Source organism: Numida meleagris, chromosome 4 (genome assembly GCF_002078875.1).
Source record: "Numida meleagris isolate 19003 breed g44 Domestic line chromosome 4, NumMel1.0, whole genome shotgun sequence".
Taxonomy (NCBI): Eukaryota; Metazoa; Chordata; class Aves; order Galliformes; family Numididae; genus Numida; species Numida meleagris.
Window position 1 is genome coordinate 68,913,211 of NC_034412.1, and position 14,802 is coordinate 68,928,012.

A 14,802-nucleotide genomic window follows, 5' to 3' on the forward strand; every position below is an offset into this window, starting at 1 on the left:
ACAGTGCAAGGGGCAAAGTCTCCATGTGGAAAGTTTCTGTTCATCATTAATACAGCACCAGATACTTCACAGTCTTTAAAACCTACAGTTCTCACAAACTATCAGCCTTCTACCCCAAAACAAAACACAAATAGGTGGATAACAACAGAACATAAAAGTAACGTTGTATAAGGTCAGTGTGTGCTGTACCAAACTTTCCTTCAAAAATAACACTTTGATTACATTAAATAAGTGGTTTAAATCAGTATGTATCAAATCCAAGCTTCAAATGGAAAAAAAACCACAAGCTTTTGATTAAATTACCACTGCAATGCAGCTGCAAATCAATATTTTGTACAAAATTTTCCATTAAAGTTTCTAATTAAAAAGGTAAACATTCTCTTACAAGCATTATAAAGCCATATAATACATCTGAAAGTTGTTATACTGTTATATCATGATGTATATTTAAGGATGCCTTAAGCAAAAGTAATTTAAAGATAATTTACTTCTAATTTATACTGTTAATCTCCTACTATAATATATGGTAAGTGTTAGGTGCAGTAGTTTCACACTTTAAACAGCATATAAATTATGGAGCAAATATCCTAACATGTTTGTACATACTCAAAATGCAGAAATATAAATATACAGATTAATTCAGAATCTTTCTTCAGCCTCAGTTTCCTGCAAAAACCTCTAAAAGTTGTACCAGTTGTCTTCCATCTGTAGAATTTAGCAGAAAAAATTGTTTGCAACATTTATTATTGCAAGACCTTATTCAAAGTTGCAGTGTTGCATTAATTAGATCCAGTGCAATAAAACATGAAAGTAAAAAAAGTCAAAAAAGTATGTGTACACACGTGGACGCTCTATTCATGATTCTACTGCAGCTGCAACTTTTTGATGTCATAAAAGTTGACTTTGTGCCCAAGGCAATCAAATAATTTCTATTGTCTTTGAATATTTAAAGTAGTATATCTACATAATTCATAAGGCCCTAAAATTGGGAAGCAGCACCTGTAAAAGAATATGCATAAATGGAAAATGAAAGATTTATCATCTAAAAGAAGAAAGATTTCAGACTGAGAAGGAAAACTTAAAGACATATTAATATTAAGACATTAATTTTCACTTAAGGACATAATAACAATGTAAATACATTAAATTTAATACCAAATAGCACAGGTCTTCCTATTCAAAAAGCACGTATGTTAAAAGGCAATGTTTCATATGATAAGCTACACTGTTTCCAGATTGCTTCTTTCAGCATTACAAACCTTTTACAGAGCAACTTCTGCTAGACAATTTTCTGCTTCTCTTGCCCAGTCCTAAACTTCTGTAGTCCTAAATATGTGATTTTACTGAAATATGTGACAAAGCAAACTAAATGTGGTGTGCGAGCTGCTGTGAAGTAGGTGGAGGCTCTGCAGCCCCAGGTGATTGGAGGCTGGGAGCCGGTGAGTGACTTGCCCAGTGTAGGCAGGGAGGGAGAAACTCTCGCTGCTGTTTAGATGAACCATATCCACTCTCTCAGCAATGTAACATCTCATCAGCACACCGTTTTCTCCACTGAAACACACCTATCCCCCTACATACAAAACACAGACGGTTGTGAAGATACCCCCCCATGCATCCCCAGGGGCCTCTTTTTAAACACCCTGAATGAGAAGAAAAATGGGGATGTCTAACTTCTCCCCCACCGTGAAAGCTAAGCCTGCCCAGCTTTCGCATTTGCTGCTCTTGTAACAAATAATTTGACTTTGAAGTCCATTGAACGCTTTGAGCAACATTCTGTAATGCTTTGAGACCTGAATCCAACAGTGTAGCGTGAAAACAGCTTTTGCTGAGTTTATTTTAGAAGAACGTAATTAACCTGAAAATATTACTGTGATTAGAAACAAGACAGAAGTGTCTCTATTTACAGAGCCTGATTAGAGACTGTTCTGCTGAACCAGGACACACACTATATAGCTTCTTCTCTTTTATATGGATTAAGATATAAAAATGCTGAAATTAGAATAGTCCAGATATTCCTGTGACACAATCAATAAATAATCCTATTTCCTTATAAATTAGCTTCCATAATAAACTAAACTCCAAAGATAATATACAACAGTATTTTTACTACTTCCAGTGGCAGATAACCCTACCCCAGGCAGGTGGTAGGATTTCCAGTCAATATTACTCAAAGTATATTGCTTCTCTTTAAACATTTGTGTTTCAGTATTTCCCTTTTTGTTCAGAGAACACTGAAATGACAAGTCTTGATGAGAAAAGCTCTAAATTCCTCATCATTAAAAAATGTTTTCCATGCAAATATAGAGAAAAAAATGAATGTACTGTATCAGCCCCTGCGACTTGCCCTCAGCTTTCACTCTTCCCTAAGTGTAAAATCTGCTCTGCTGAAGGAGCACAGAGGGCGCTTATTCTTTTCCCATGAAAAGTCCTACTTCCTGTGGCTAAATGCAAGGGACAAGACAACCTTTCCTTACCTCTCTTACAGCCAAAGAGAAATGCCTCCAAAAAGAGTGTGCACCACTGTAGCAGCTTATTCTGAGAATCCAGATGTCATTTCTTATATTATGTGAGGCTGCTCCTTTCTTAAAGTTCTAAAAGGTGTAGAGAGAAAAGGCCTTGTTCATGGAAGCTGCAGCAATATCAGTACTCATGCGTTTCCTCATGTTGACCTCCATTCCAGCCACCTCATCCCTTACATTGGGAGACCACAGGCTAGGGGCAAACCAGAAGTTAATTTATCTGCTAATGTAGACAAATCCTATAGACACAGTGTTCTGACCAGCGACATTACTTCATTACTTTGGTTCTGGCTTTGGAGAGATTTGATTGCGGCATTTTCTGCTCCTTAGCAAATATCACTCTTGGATTCATCCAAAGTGCCTCATCCAAAATTTCTCTGACTTGTGTACCCTAGGGATTTTTGCAGCAGATTCTTGCCATAAAGAATTTGCTTAGAAATCCTCTTCTTGCTATGAAACAGCTCACCGCATTGGAAAGAATGAACTGAAAGAGAGAACTATGTTATTTTCCAACAGAAGGTTCCTATAGGACTTTCTTTTCTAGTGTAAAAACAGTATGAAGATAATGTCAGAGATTTATGCAGAAATGTATGCCCAGGGGGAGTCAAAAAAAAAAAAAAAAAAAAAAAAAAAAAAGTCCCAATTAATTTGTGAAAAGAAACACCTGCACTGACTGAATCAAAATACTGTAGGAGTCCAAACAACAAACTATGCCTGGTTAAAAGCGGCTCTGCTGTTGTCTCTGACTTGTCTCACCGACACAGCCTCACAGCTCCAGGCCAAAAAGCTATGCCTTCTTACATAACTGGAGGTGTTAGTTCTGCAAAAGCATATCCATGTGCTTGTCCATATGACTATTCATAATGTGTGGAAGTTAAACATGAACAAAAGTGCTGGCAGGACTGAGGTCTAAGTGAACCATTACAATCCCTGAAATAGAAATTTCAAATAAAGCCTGCTATTTCGCCTTGACAGTCAGGACTTTGGAGCCAACTGTAACAAAGGTAAGTTTTGATGTTCACAAGAAAAAAACAACATGACATGGTGTGTACAGCTTATGCAACTCCAGCAGGATTTAAGAAGATGTATTAGTATTTGTAAAAGGATTCATGAAGTGCCGGCAGGCATCTTTTCTGTGTCAAGATAATAAAGTAGTCAGTGTCTCGACGCAACCTGCTGGGATGATCCCATATTTAGGAATTCAAGTCTTTCAGTTACAGGTATCTACATGGGTAACTGTCTCCATGGGATGTTTTAAGACTCTTGTCAGGAAAAGTATTTTGAATTGTAAAATATTGAAAGATTTTATTATTCCAAAATTCATTAAATTTCCGGAGTATTAATTCATACAAGTTTTAAACACACTAGATCAATCTCCAAGAAACTTCTGAAATTCTTGTAGTGGTTTCTAAATGCCCAGCCCCTAACTTTCTTTATTCCTACTTATTGCAGTGTTCTCCTGTTAGAAGCACATCTTATGCATAGTAGATTAAACCTCTGCTAATAAGCATCTAGTGACTTTTCTAAGACGTTACTGAGAATGTTTCTCTTGCACATACAGGAGAAAGATCAACCAGAATCCAAAATATTAAAGCACTGAACATTTTTTTGAGATGTTAGTTACTGAAAAATGTTCTATTCTACTTTTTCATGAGGCTGATGGAACTCACACCATCTCAAATTGAAGCAAAGAAACTTAAAAAAAATCCATTTATGACATCACTCCAAGATAAATGCCAAATGTGTAGCAACGTACCATTGAGTATATTTGTTTATTATGGAAACTTAAGCACGTTATTCTAGCCTATGTAAATACAAATACTGTTTTTAAATCTCACTTAAGTGTCAAAAGTTAACAAAAAATCTCAAAAGTTAACAAAGAATTTACTAATCTTTTATCCAAATAATGGGAATCTAAGTTATTTATTATGAAGAGTTATAATATTATTTACAAATTAAGAATTATATAACTTCTATTTTTACAATTTATTATTTTACTAATAAGGGTTTTATCATTATTTACAAAATGAGTACTTTCATTGTTTCAGATGTTTCCTTTACAGTTTTTTAAGATTGTCTTGTTTTAATTATCATTTTTTAATTATCTGAATTAACCAACTAAAAATTAAATACCCAGTCCTTCTATGATTGCATATACATATTTATACACAGAATCTTCAAGAATACATAATGTCTTTCTCAGTTTATTTTGATTTTTTTTTGTTGTTGGGGCAATATTTGGGTTTTAAGAGCTCTCAATTACAAAATTTCCAGAGGTGTTACATTAACAGTAATTTCCCATGCTGGAAAACGCTTGCAGAAATGATAAGAAGGTTGCTGTTTTATTTACTGTTCTTTATCAGTAACAGGGCTGTATCTCTTACCCCATGGTTACAAAGTTTCCACAACAGCCTCTTGGGCAAGATACTAGCAAAAGCCAAAATTGTAAAATCAGAGTCATAGAACATCTCAAGTTGGAAGGGACCCACAGAGATCATCAAGTCCAACTCTGGGCTCCACACAGGACCATCCAAAATTCAAACCCTGCATCTGAGTGTCCAAGTGTTCATTGAACTCCAGCAGTTCTGCCCTGGGGAGCTTGTTCCATGCCCACTATCTTCTGGTGAAGAACCTTTTCCTAACACCAAACCTGACCCTCCCCTTGGTACAGCTCCATGCTGTTCCCTCGGGTCCTGTCACTGTCATCAGAGAGCAGAGATCAGCACTGCTCCTCTACTCCCAGTGAGGAGCTGTGGGCTGCCATGAGGTCTCCCCTCAGCCTCCTCTTCTCTAGGCCCAACAAACCGAGGGACCTGAGCTGTTCCTCATATTCTTGCCTTCTAAAGCCTTCGACATCTTCGCAGCCCATCTATTTTAGTTCTCTTCAAAACCAGCCAAAATTTAAAATAAAACAAGCAAACCAACAACTAAACAAAGTCTTGCCAAACTACACCAGTTCTGGAATTTCTTAGCTGGGCTAATGGTAATATATGAATAATGACTTTTGGGAGAAAATTAAATGCCAAACCTTTCTCTACTGATTTACACCGAAGCTGGTGATTTGAGAGAAGGGGCCTAGCCACTGACTTTGAAGTAAAAAAAAACCACAGGAATCCTTTCACATGCCTAAACTCGGCATCTTCAAAAGATACACATGAAACCCTTTGTGAAATTCTCTTAAGGAAAGATGTAGGGTTCTCTATTCCTTTGTATCTTAATCAAATCACAGCTATGCACAAGAGTTGCATAACCACAGTGAAGGTTGCTGCTGTGCAGACCTGTGCGGTTCTGATGGACTGTACTGAGACTGAAAAGCTGGCATGTCTGCCTGAAGAAAACAGTTCTTATCTTGATACAAACCTAGAACAAGGTTAGCAATAGCAGAAAAGTCAGTTCAGCAGAGTGTAAAAAGCATGTAAGACAGCACAAATACTGGTTAATAAAGTGCTGAATATTCTGAAAATAATAAATGGCACGTGGAATAACACAAACATCCTACACAATGCCTAACTTATGTGTGCGCATGTGTACATCTGTGATCCTAAGCCAGACAACATGACAGTTATTCACTTGCAGTTATATTTTCAATATGAATCGTCTGGATAGCATTAGAAAAGCTAGCAGCTTAGCAGTTCAGCAAATTTTCCAGGAGGCTCTTCTGCTTGTAAAAATTAAAAGTCACATGAACACTGAATAGCAGTTATTGTACCTATGATGCTACTTTACTGTCTACCAAGTGGCACAGAAGAACAGACTACACAACTGCTGCTTGCAGTAGAATACTTGCAGTGGTGCACTCATTAAAATGAATTACTCACAACTGTGTTTTCAGGACAACTTGGTTCACACAGCAACCGGAACTGCAAATGCTGGGACAGCCCATCTTCTCTCCCACATGGAGATCTGGTGAAATCCAAGTTTTCAATTTTTTTCTTCTGAGCCTTGAGAAAGCTCTATAAGTTTATTACTTTTAATTCTACTCACAGTGAACACAGGTCATCTCAATAAACTTTTAATATGACCTCCTCCCCTTAGTCACTTTCTTCCCTGGCCACTTCTGATGAATCTGAAAGGCATGCCCAGCTTCTGACCAAGAAGGGGTGTCACACAAGTAATTATGAATTCCCTCAAACATGCTTCTATAAGAAGTACTAAACATCAGCAACAATGAAGCATATTTACTTACAAAATTATCTCATATTTGTTCTTTAACAAAATGGTCACCTCTTTCATCTTTTTTATCATCCACTAATTGAAGTGAAACAAGATATTTCTCCTCTTACTTGTTTCTAAATCAAACATACTTTTTCTAGATGCACAGAAAAAGCCTCATCTCCAACCATGGTGTGAATAAATCACAGGGAAAATTCCATAAAACACTAGATTCTATTCTAATATGGACAGTTCTATGTGCTTAAAAAACAAAACAAACAAACAAAAAAAACCCCCAAAATTCAGGCCCCCGAAACTCCAGACGTTGCAAATAACTTGTCTAGTTATCACCAAAGAGATATTTTCATTCTTTCCAAATATTGTATGTGTGTTCATTTGTGTGTGTGTATGTGTGTGTTACGTGCGTGTGTGTGAATGCAGACCACAGTATTTCTTGGATTGCTTTTCAGCGTCTACTGTCTAAAAGGATGGCTTATTTCTGGGTGGCCCAGCCACTGCTGTTATGGCTGGATCACAATTAGGAATAATTTTGTCCTCCTCCCTTGCTTTCTCATGAGCTCCGGTGGCAATGACAGGAACTTGACTTCAAAGCATCTGTGTAGAAGCAGGATCTGGCCACAAACCATTCCTTACTTGCCTCAGGAGAAGAAAGTGGCCAGCAGAAGGTCAGTTCTTTAGAACTAGGGCCAAATCCAGCAAACAGGTTGCTATTTGAAATGCAATGATCTAGGAAGTTATCTTGAAAGACATGTCATGCCTTCTGGTGCTAGTCATGCACGGTTTTAAAAATCTATCGTTCTATGCACAGCAGAATTTCAGGCTAGAGCAAGAGGCAAAAATCAACCTTGAAGATATGCCATAAGATCCACTTAGAACTATTTGGCATCTTCTACTGATTTAGGCAGGGATCCCTATTCCCAAAGCCTACGCATCTAAAAGATTACAAAATTAATGAAGTGTGACATTTTACCTATAAAAACCTGTCACAGATGACTTCTTGTTGTGTACCATAGCATTTGCATTTACATTCCCTCTGAATGACAGTAGAGTTTTTACCTCAAGTGAAACTCTCCAGCAGCACTACTAGCCATCCTAACTCATGCTTATGGTCCTTAAAGATGAACTGGATGTTGACAGACTACAGTCTCCTTTAGACATGATGTTAAGAGATACCTTTGAAAATTCTGAGAGTAAAAGTCTGAAAGAGAAAAGCGGTGTTCTTCCAGCCATGTGACATAAGCTTGTGGGGTTTTTTTGAAGGAACTTACTTATTCCACTTCTTATTTATAGCTGAATATTAACTTCATATTCTTCTATGCAGGAGAGCTAAAACTTCACGAGGCATGTTTCTCTTTCTCTGAAACTCCTTACAATCATAAAGAGAAATGAAAACAATCTCCAAAGCAGCAGAACTGCTACGTTATCTTCAAAACTGTCTTTAAAAAGATGGGTTTTCTGATGGGAATTACAAAATCCACCACAAACTGCAGACAACTAATCAACAGCCAGCAATACTAGTAATGCATCAAAAAGGATGTTTTAGTTCAGGCAGGAGTGAGTGAATTGTCCAGAGCTGAAAAACTTACTTTATCCCAGAAAGACATCCATGGGCTCACCACTGGACTGCAATGTTTCATATAGAAGTGGTGACAATTATTAAATGAAAATATGGGAATAGGAGAAAAATGAGCTCAGAGATCAAACAGATCAAAGACAGTCTTTCAGAATAAGGACTCCATTGTGTATTATTTTATTTTATAATATAACTGTGCTCTCTGCTGTGATAGCTGTATGAGTGTGTGCCATTTGAAATTCTGTCATGACCTACACATAGATCTCAAAAAACACCTCTGAGAAAGCAGAGAGAGACGTTTAACCATAAAATGCACACTGGGATCATTGATGTGATTACAATATCATGACTCCTTCAAGAATTAAAGTAATTTCCAATTGCCTTTCATTCTACCTGTTCCTAAAGTTCTGTAAGGTAGGCTCTAAAAACAAACAAACAGAAAAAAAACATCCCAGAAAGCTATTTCATACAATGACAGTTGTTTTCTGTTGACAGGTTCAAAGCATGAAAGCTAACATTCAGTTAGGGAAATTGATGAAACAATGAGTCTGACTCTTTTTGAAACAGCTTATCACAGTTTATTCGTACTACTTTTTTTTTCTCCCCTTTCTCCCACAAAGGACAGAAGATCAAACAAAATAATGTTCAGAGGCTTGATTGTCTGGATCTAAACCAAAGCACATTTGGAGAAGCCTGTGTAAAAGAGAACAGATAGATAGATGTCTTTCAAGTGAACATGAGCAGCAGTCAGAGGATTTCTTTGTTTGAAGTTTGTCAGACTGAGTATATGGCATACAAAGAAAGCATAAAAACAAGCACATGCTGGATAAAAGGCCATTTGGAAGCACACACAAAGCTAAATGAAAAGCCTAGGATATGGAAGAGTTAATTTTGGCATTGGTGCAAATTCTGAAACAGTACAAAATATCAAAGAGAAGCTACTGGCAGTTTAGAACATGATAGCCCCTCAAATGAACTGAACATCTCCCAAAAAATATAACTGGGTATTACAACAACAGTTACTCTTATGCTTGGCTTTAGACTTCAGCCACAAAGGATTCCTCATGGCACCTATGCTTAATACAAGTATTGATGCAGGAAGACAGCCTGAATTATTTTGCAGAATACCCATTCTGCTGGGAAATATTTCAACACTCAGATGAACTGAAAACCTTCCTCAAAGAAAAAAAAAAAAGAGGCTGTAGCCAATGAGTAACTTTTTTTCATATCTGTCAGCTTTTCAGATTACTAGCAGTGTTTTGTATTGTAGCTAAAAGTAAAGTGACTTGGTGACCCCAGTTATTTGGATAATTCTTGAGGTTGATGTGGTTCAAATTCATGGAACTAATTTGTCTGGATAACAGCTTTACAAAGGTTCAGAAAAGTCTAGACATTTTCACTGTGGGAAAAAAAAGATGCACAGTCACTTTTATACAGACTTGAAAAATAATATCCTGCAGTCATCCTTTCATACTGCAAATTGTACATCTAAAGTCAACAGCAGATAAACTAACGCAGTTGAAAATAGCTACATTTGTACAACATTAGGTTTCAAGGGAGATGGAAAGAGCCTTTGATTCAACTGCTTTACCAGAAATGGCACAGTGAAGAAAAAGATCAGATATCTGCAGTGTTACAGGCTTTACACAAGTTAATAATTAAGGAAGTGAATTTTTAGCTAATAAAAATACAATTCAAAAGTCAGGTACTCCTCATAGAATGAGGTAACTGCACACCACACCAAGACTGGGGCAGAAGAGCTGTGAGATTCATGAAAAGTCAGAGCAGCTTCCTGCAGCATCACACAGATTGCCTAACTGGAGAGAGAAGAAAAAGGAAGAGAGGGAAGAAAAACATTTCATCTCAGTTCAACATCAGTCTCTGTCTCTACAGCTACAATTTTAGCTTCAAATTAAGTTTTCAAACTTAGTTTTAACATACTTTGGCCTTACTCCATTCTGGCCTGCCAAACTATGTTTCAAAACTGGTTTAACTGGAACCATGTTCAAACACTGCTGCCAAGCTGTTTTTGCTCCAGAACAGAAGGGGAAGGAAGAGTCTTTTTTTTTTTTTTTTTTTTTTTAAGAAGGAAAATATTTAATTCTTTATCCCTGATCCAAAAAAATCAGTTATATATAATCAAAATCCTGAAATCCCTTCAAAATTATGAGCTTTGCTGTAAGTTCTTGAATTTATTATAGATGCACTCACATGGCAAAAATTATTTCCATAAACACAGTTTTTGGTAAAACAAAAAGCTTTTCAGCTGTGCTAAGATAAAAAAATATGACTGCAATTATTCATACTGCAGTAACACCCAGCTCAAGGCCAGCCCAAAAGCTTAATCTGAGAAAAACCAACGGTATGAGAAAGGCAGAGGTAAAACAAGCAAATACAAGTGAAGTATGTGGAATGGTGGCTTCAGCTGTCTTCCTAGTGATGTGTCATCCATTTTCCTGACTGTCAGCTCCAGTATAGCCATTGCTATGAACACATTCAAACAAGAATGAAAACAGTTTGTAAAGTTTGCCTTTCAAACATTGCTCAGTTGATTCAGGCCAGGAACTCGGTTTCTTTGCCTTGCAATTCAAGTTTGGCTGCCTGCTTCCTGCAGGAATACCCTTTCAGTCAACTTCTTGCCCAACAAGAATCCAATAGGACTTTTCCCTACCTAAATTCTTAAACGTTTACTTCTTTGGTACTTTTTTGCTTATGCAGATCCAACATTTTGCATTGCACAGCAAATGCAACACTTACAAAAATTAACTTTATGCTTTGTTTTTGACAATGCTCCATCAGCTGAAGGTCTAAAGTCAGTCTGGAATAAGAAGTTCTCCTCTTTGAGTACTACATTTCATTAGAGCACTCATACACACCAAGAGCACTCCACTAGAAGAGCTTTTATTGTCTTAGACTTTACAGTGCCGTACTTTGCTCATTTTTGATAGGCTACTGCCAAGATAAACAGAGATAGGTAATCAAACAGTGCTAGAATCTTACTTTTTCTTCCTAGTATCCCCATCAACAAAGAATAAGTCCTTCAGTCCCAGAACTTGGAAAGCAGCTGTGAGACACAGTTGAACCAGGACTAGATGCAGAAGGAAGAACTAAGATTAGGTTTGAAATTGAATCAGAAAGAACAACAGAGGCACGTGCAAGTGAAACCACATCTATATCACAATCAGTGAAGTGATCTGACTGCAGCAGGTATAGGCAGAGCCAAGTCATCCTTGGTATATATACATTAGCATTTTTGTCCAGATCAGATGCATATTTTCAAAGATATTCTTTCAGTACTCCTGGCCATTCATAGCACTTTGTTCCACTCCATGGCACAATCCTGAACCATCCTTCTGGAGCAAAGGAAACTGGAACACTTGCTCCACAACAGCACCTAATACCCTCCAACCAGTCTGGAAGTAGATATCTCTCATTTCCTTTTTGATATAAATTTCATACTGATGCTGTCCACCTTTGTTCAAATGTTTTAAAGCATGTCATTTGATTGTCCAAGCACAGCAGATAGGCTGAGGTGGGCATCCAGGCACCATCATCTTCCTACCATCCAAAAGCTCAGTGATAGTGTACAAGCCTGAAGTCACAGAGAAAGAGGTCACACAGTCATAGTTGTACAACAACTTATTCTTTGGATTGTTTTTTCTTGGATGCTGACATGTTTGCTAATTTGTTACAGAGTCCTTTTCAACCCAAACCATTTTGCCATTCTATGACTACCAAAACAGGCCCTTTCTATCAGCCAGGATGTCTTTTATATGTAGAATTTTGCAGTATGGCATTGTTTAAATTTTCACAGTCTATAACACAATATAACGCTAGCATACTATCTTAAGGAATGAGAAAGATCGCAGAAGTGGCAGAAGGTTCAGATCTATTTTCTTGATACAGTCTTCAACGATACATACAAAAGAAGAGCAAGCCACTGTAAATGATCAAATCAGTAACAAAACCCAGTAGAACAATCTATGCAGGATGGGACAAAATTTTTTTCTGACTAGGATGGTCAGCTGCTGCTCACTATACAGCTGGGTGTGGGGATGCATTCTGAAACACAGGTTTGAACATGTGGCACAGTCTGCTTCTCATTTTGCAGCCTTGGGTAGGATTTCAACAGCTACAGAGCTTTGCTCTGCGCGGCGTGCAGTAAGTCCCACTTCTCCACTCCTTGAAGACTGGTATAATGACAAACTTGGCCTCCAGAGGCTAGCAAATGCATTTCTTATGATAGCTCCTACCTCACAGTATGTGCTCAAGAACTTATCTTTCTTTTCTGCCCAGTAATGTACCTGGGACACAACACTGAATGAAGCCAAGTAAACTTCATCAGAACTGCATCAGCCACAAAAAAATACTAATGTCAAGGACTTCAATATTTCAGATTAGGCCCCTCCTGGGCCCCCAAAATAGGAGTTTGTCGTAAAATATGCACCCTTATGCAAGTTCCTTGGCTGACCCGATTCTACACCCAGGCAGATGACTTCGATAGGCTTTCCAATTCACAAACTTGGCCAAGTTGAGTCATGCGGAGAGATTTTTTGTTGTTCTACTTGAAATTCTGCATACCCAGATGCTAGGAGAAATGCAAATGTCCATTTTCAAGCCAGCAGTCATGTCAGTTGTCTACGAGAACACCACTTCACAGAAGAAGTACTGTGAAAAAGCTGTTATACATTGCTGCTTGTGGCCTTCTTCAGACTTTTGATGAACTTTTCAAGGGTTTGTTTACCATCAAATGAAGAACCTATGTACAACACTCGCAAGCTTGTCTCCTTAGAAAGAAGAAGCTCTACCAACAATTGGCTTTCCCTTTCATTTCAGATGATTTTTTCAAGGGTTTGCATTCAATTAAGTAGAGAAATTCAGTGTTGCATGGTGTCCTGCTGTGTATTTCCAGAGTCCTGTCTCTATGTACATAGCAGAAGTCAAAGTACAAACTGAGTTCTTTTCTCACATTTTCAAGTTTCCTTCCAGCCACCAAAAATAAAAAAAGATAGTACCAGCAAATATGCACTTGGTGAATACCATCTTCTTGATTAAAATGCATTACTTCTTCTAGCTCCTGTCCAAATGAATGAAACTACGGAACTGGACTCCACAGGAGTATGATTCTAAACGCCCAAACTTAATTCTGAAGTTTGAGGGATAAAGCATTCCTGTGACCAAAGGTTTGCAGCTAATGCTTTCTTCAGATTAAAAAAAAAAAAAAAAAAAGAAAGAAAAAAAGAAAAAAAGGAGGGAAACCAGAGAAGATAAATTATTCTTGTTACACAGCTTTGCAGTGCATATTCAACATTTTCTTGTAGCACCAGTACAATTTAAGCAGTTCCTACCGCTTATTCTCTTCTCTGCATCCATACTTGGGGCTGCACAGCCAAGTATATGTATCTCAAAGTATCTCAAGGAAAAAAAACAAACACCTTTTCTAACCCAGTTTATTGCAGAGTACCACAAACAACTGTGCAGGCACAGAGGGGGTGGTTATTGAAACAGGAAAAAAAGATAGCAGCCCAGAGCAGAACACAGGAGCTGCTTATGCTGACTCTGCTTCTGAAAGAAATGCACAAACTAAACCTATGAGCACATCAAGATGGAGAAAACTACCTGTTTCCCAGAGCATAGTGGATACATTCTAATTAGTAACAATGAAATTGTGTAAACGTTCACCTATGTATCAAAGAGTTGACTTAATTTATTGTGTGTGGGTGAGAACACAACATCAACATTATTTTACTGCAAATTCTGCTCTTTTTGCATCTGGTTCATTGAACTAAGTGCAACCCATCTGTTACCACACAGGACAGAAAAACAGTCAAATAGAAAAAAAAAATCTTAAATTTAATACAAATGGAAGTTATTTACTTAGACAACTAATGAAGTGGAGTACATAGGCAATTAAACACCATAGAAGGCTTTAAAGAGTACTGAATAGGGAGGCTTATAAAAGTTTATATCTGGATAATTAGATATAAAATTGGGTTATTAAGTCTGACATTGAAACTCGTTACCTCAGAATTAGGCATATGCATCTACTAAATTAAAACGGTCACATACAATATTTCTAGTAGTTGGATATTGCATGGGAACTTGCAAGCGATTCTGGACTGGATACCCAGAAGCAGCATCTCACTAAGAATAAATGTAGAAATGATTAGAACAGATTTCTTTCATTTAGTAAAAGCATGTTACAGGGCTGATCTGTCCCCCACTTTCTTCCATTTCCACTATGCAAAAAACAGACAGGGAGTACCTCGCTGCTGAAAGACAGTCATTCTACCAGACCACCTCATAGCAAGAATGACTTGCTACTGTACGGTATATGTAGCATTTTTCCAGATCAGGTTCTACCATCACAACAAAAGTTTCATTTTCATGGGACAAATAAGGAGAAAGATTGTTACTTTTTTTTTTCTGAATTATGTACAAACATCTATATTTTAATTCCTGAAAACTTCTCATCTTAAAAATATAAAGGAGTCTCTGCATGCGTTGGTTGATGTAAAGGAAAAAACCTACACAAGT

General features: G+C 37.4%; 1 protein-coding gene across 3 annotated transcripts in view; it reads right to left on the reverse strand.

Moving 5' to 3' along the window:
* SLC7A2 (solute carrier family 7 member 2) overlaps nucleotides 1-14,802 on the reverse strand; it is a 40,612-nt gene that overhangs the window by 19,189 nt on the left and 6,621 nt on the right. Inside the window, exon 1 of one of the 3 annotated variants that reach the window (XM_021395228.1) lies at nucleotides 1,260-1,563. The exons of the other annotated variants lie outside the window; for them this stretch is intronic. The gene's annotated coding sequence lies outside the window, so the exon portion shown is untranslated. Of the gene's footprint in view, nucleotides 1-1,259; nucleotides 1,564-14,802 lie in introns of those variants that run through there. 3 annotated transcript variants of the gene reach the window in all.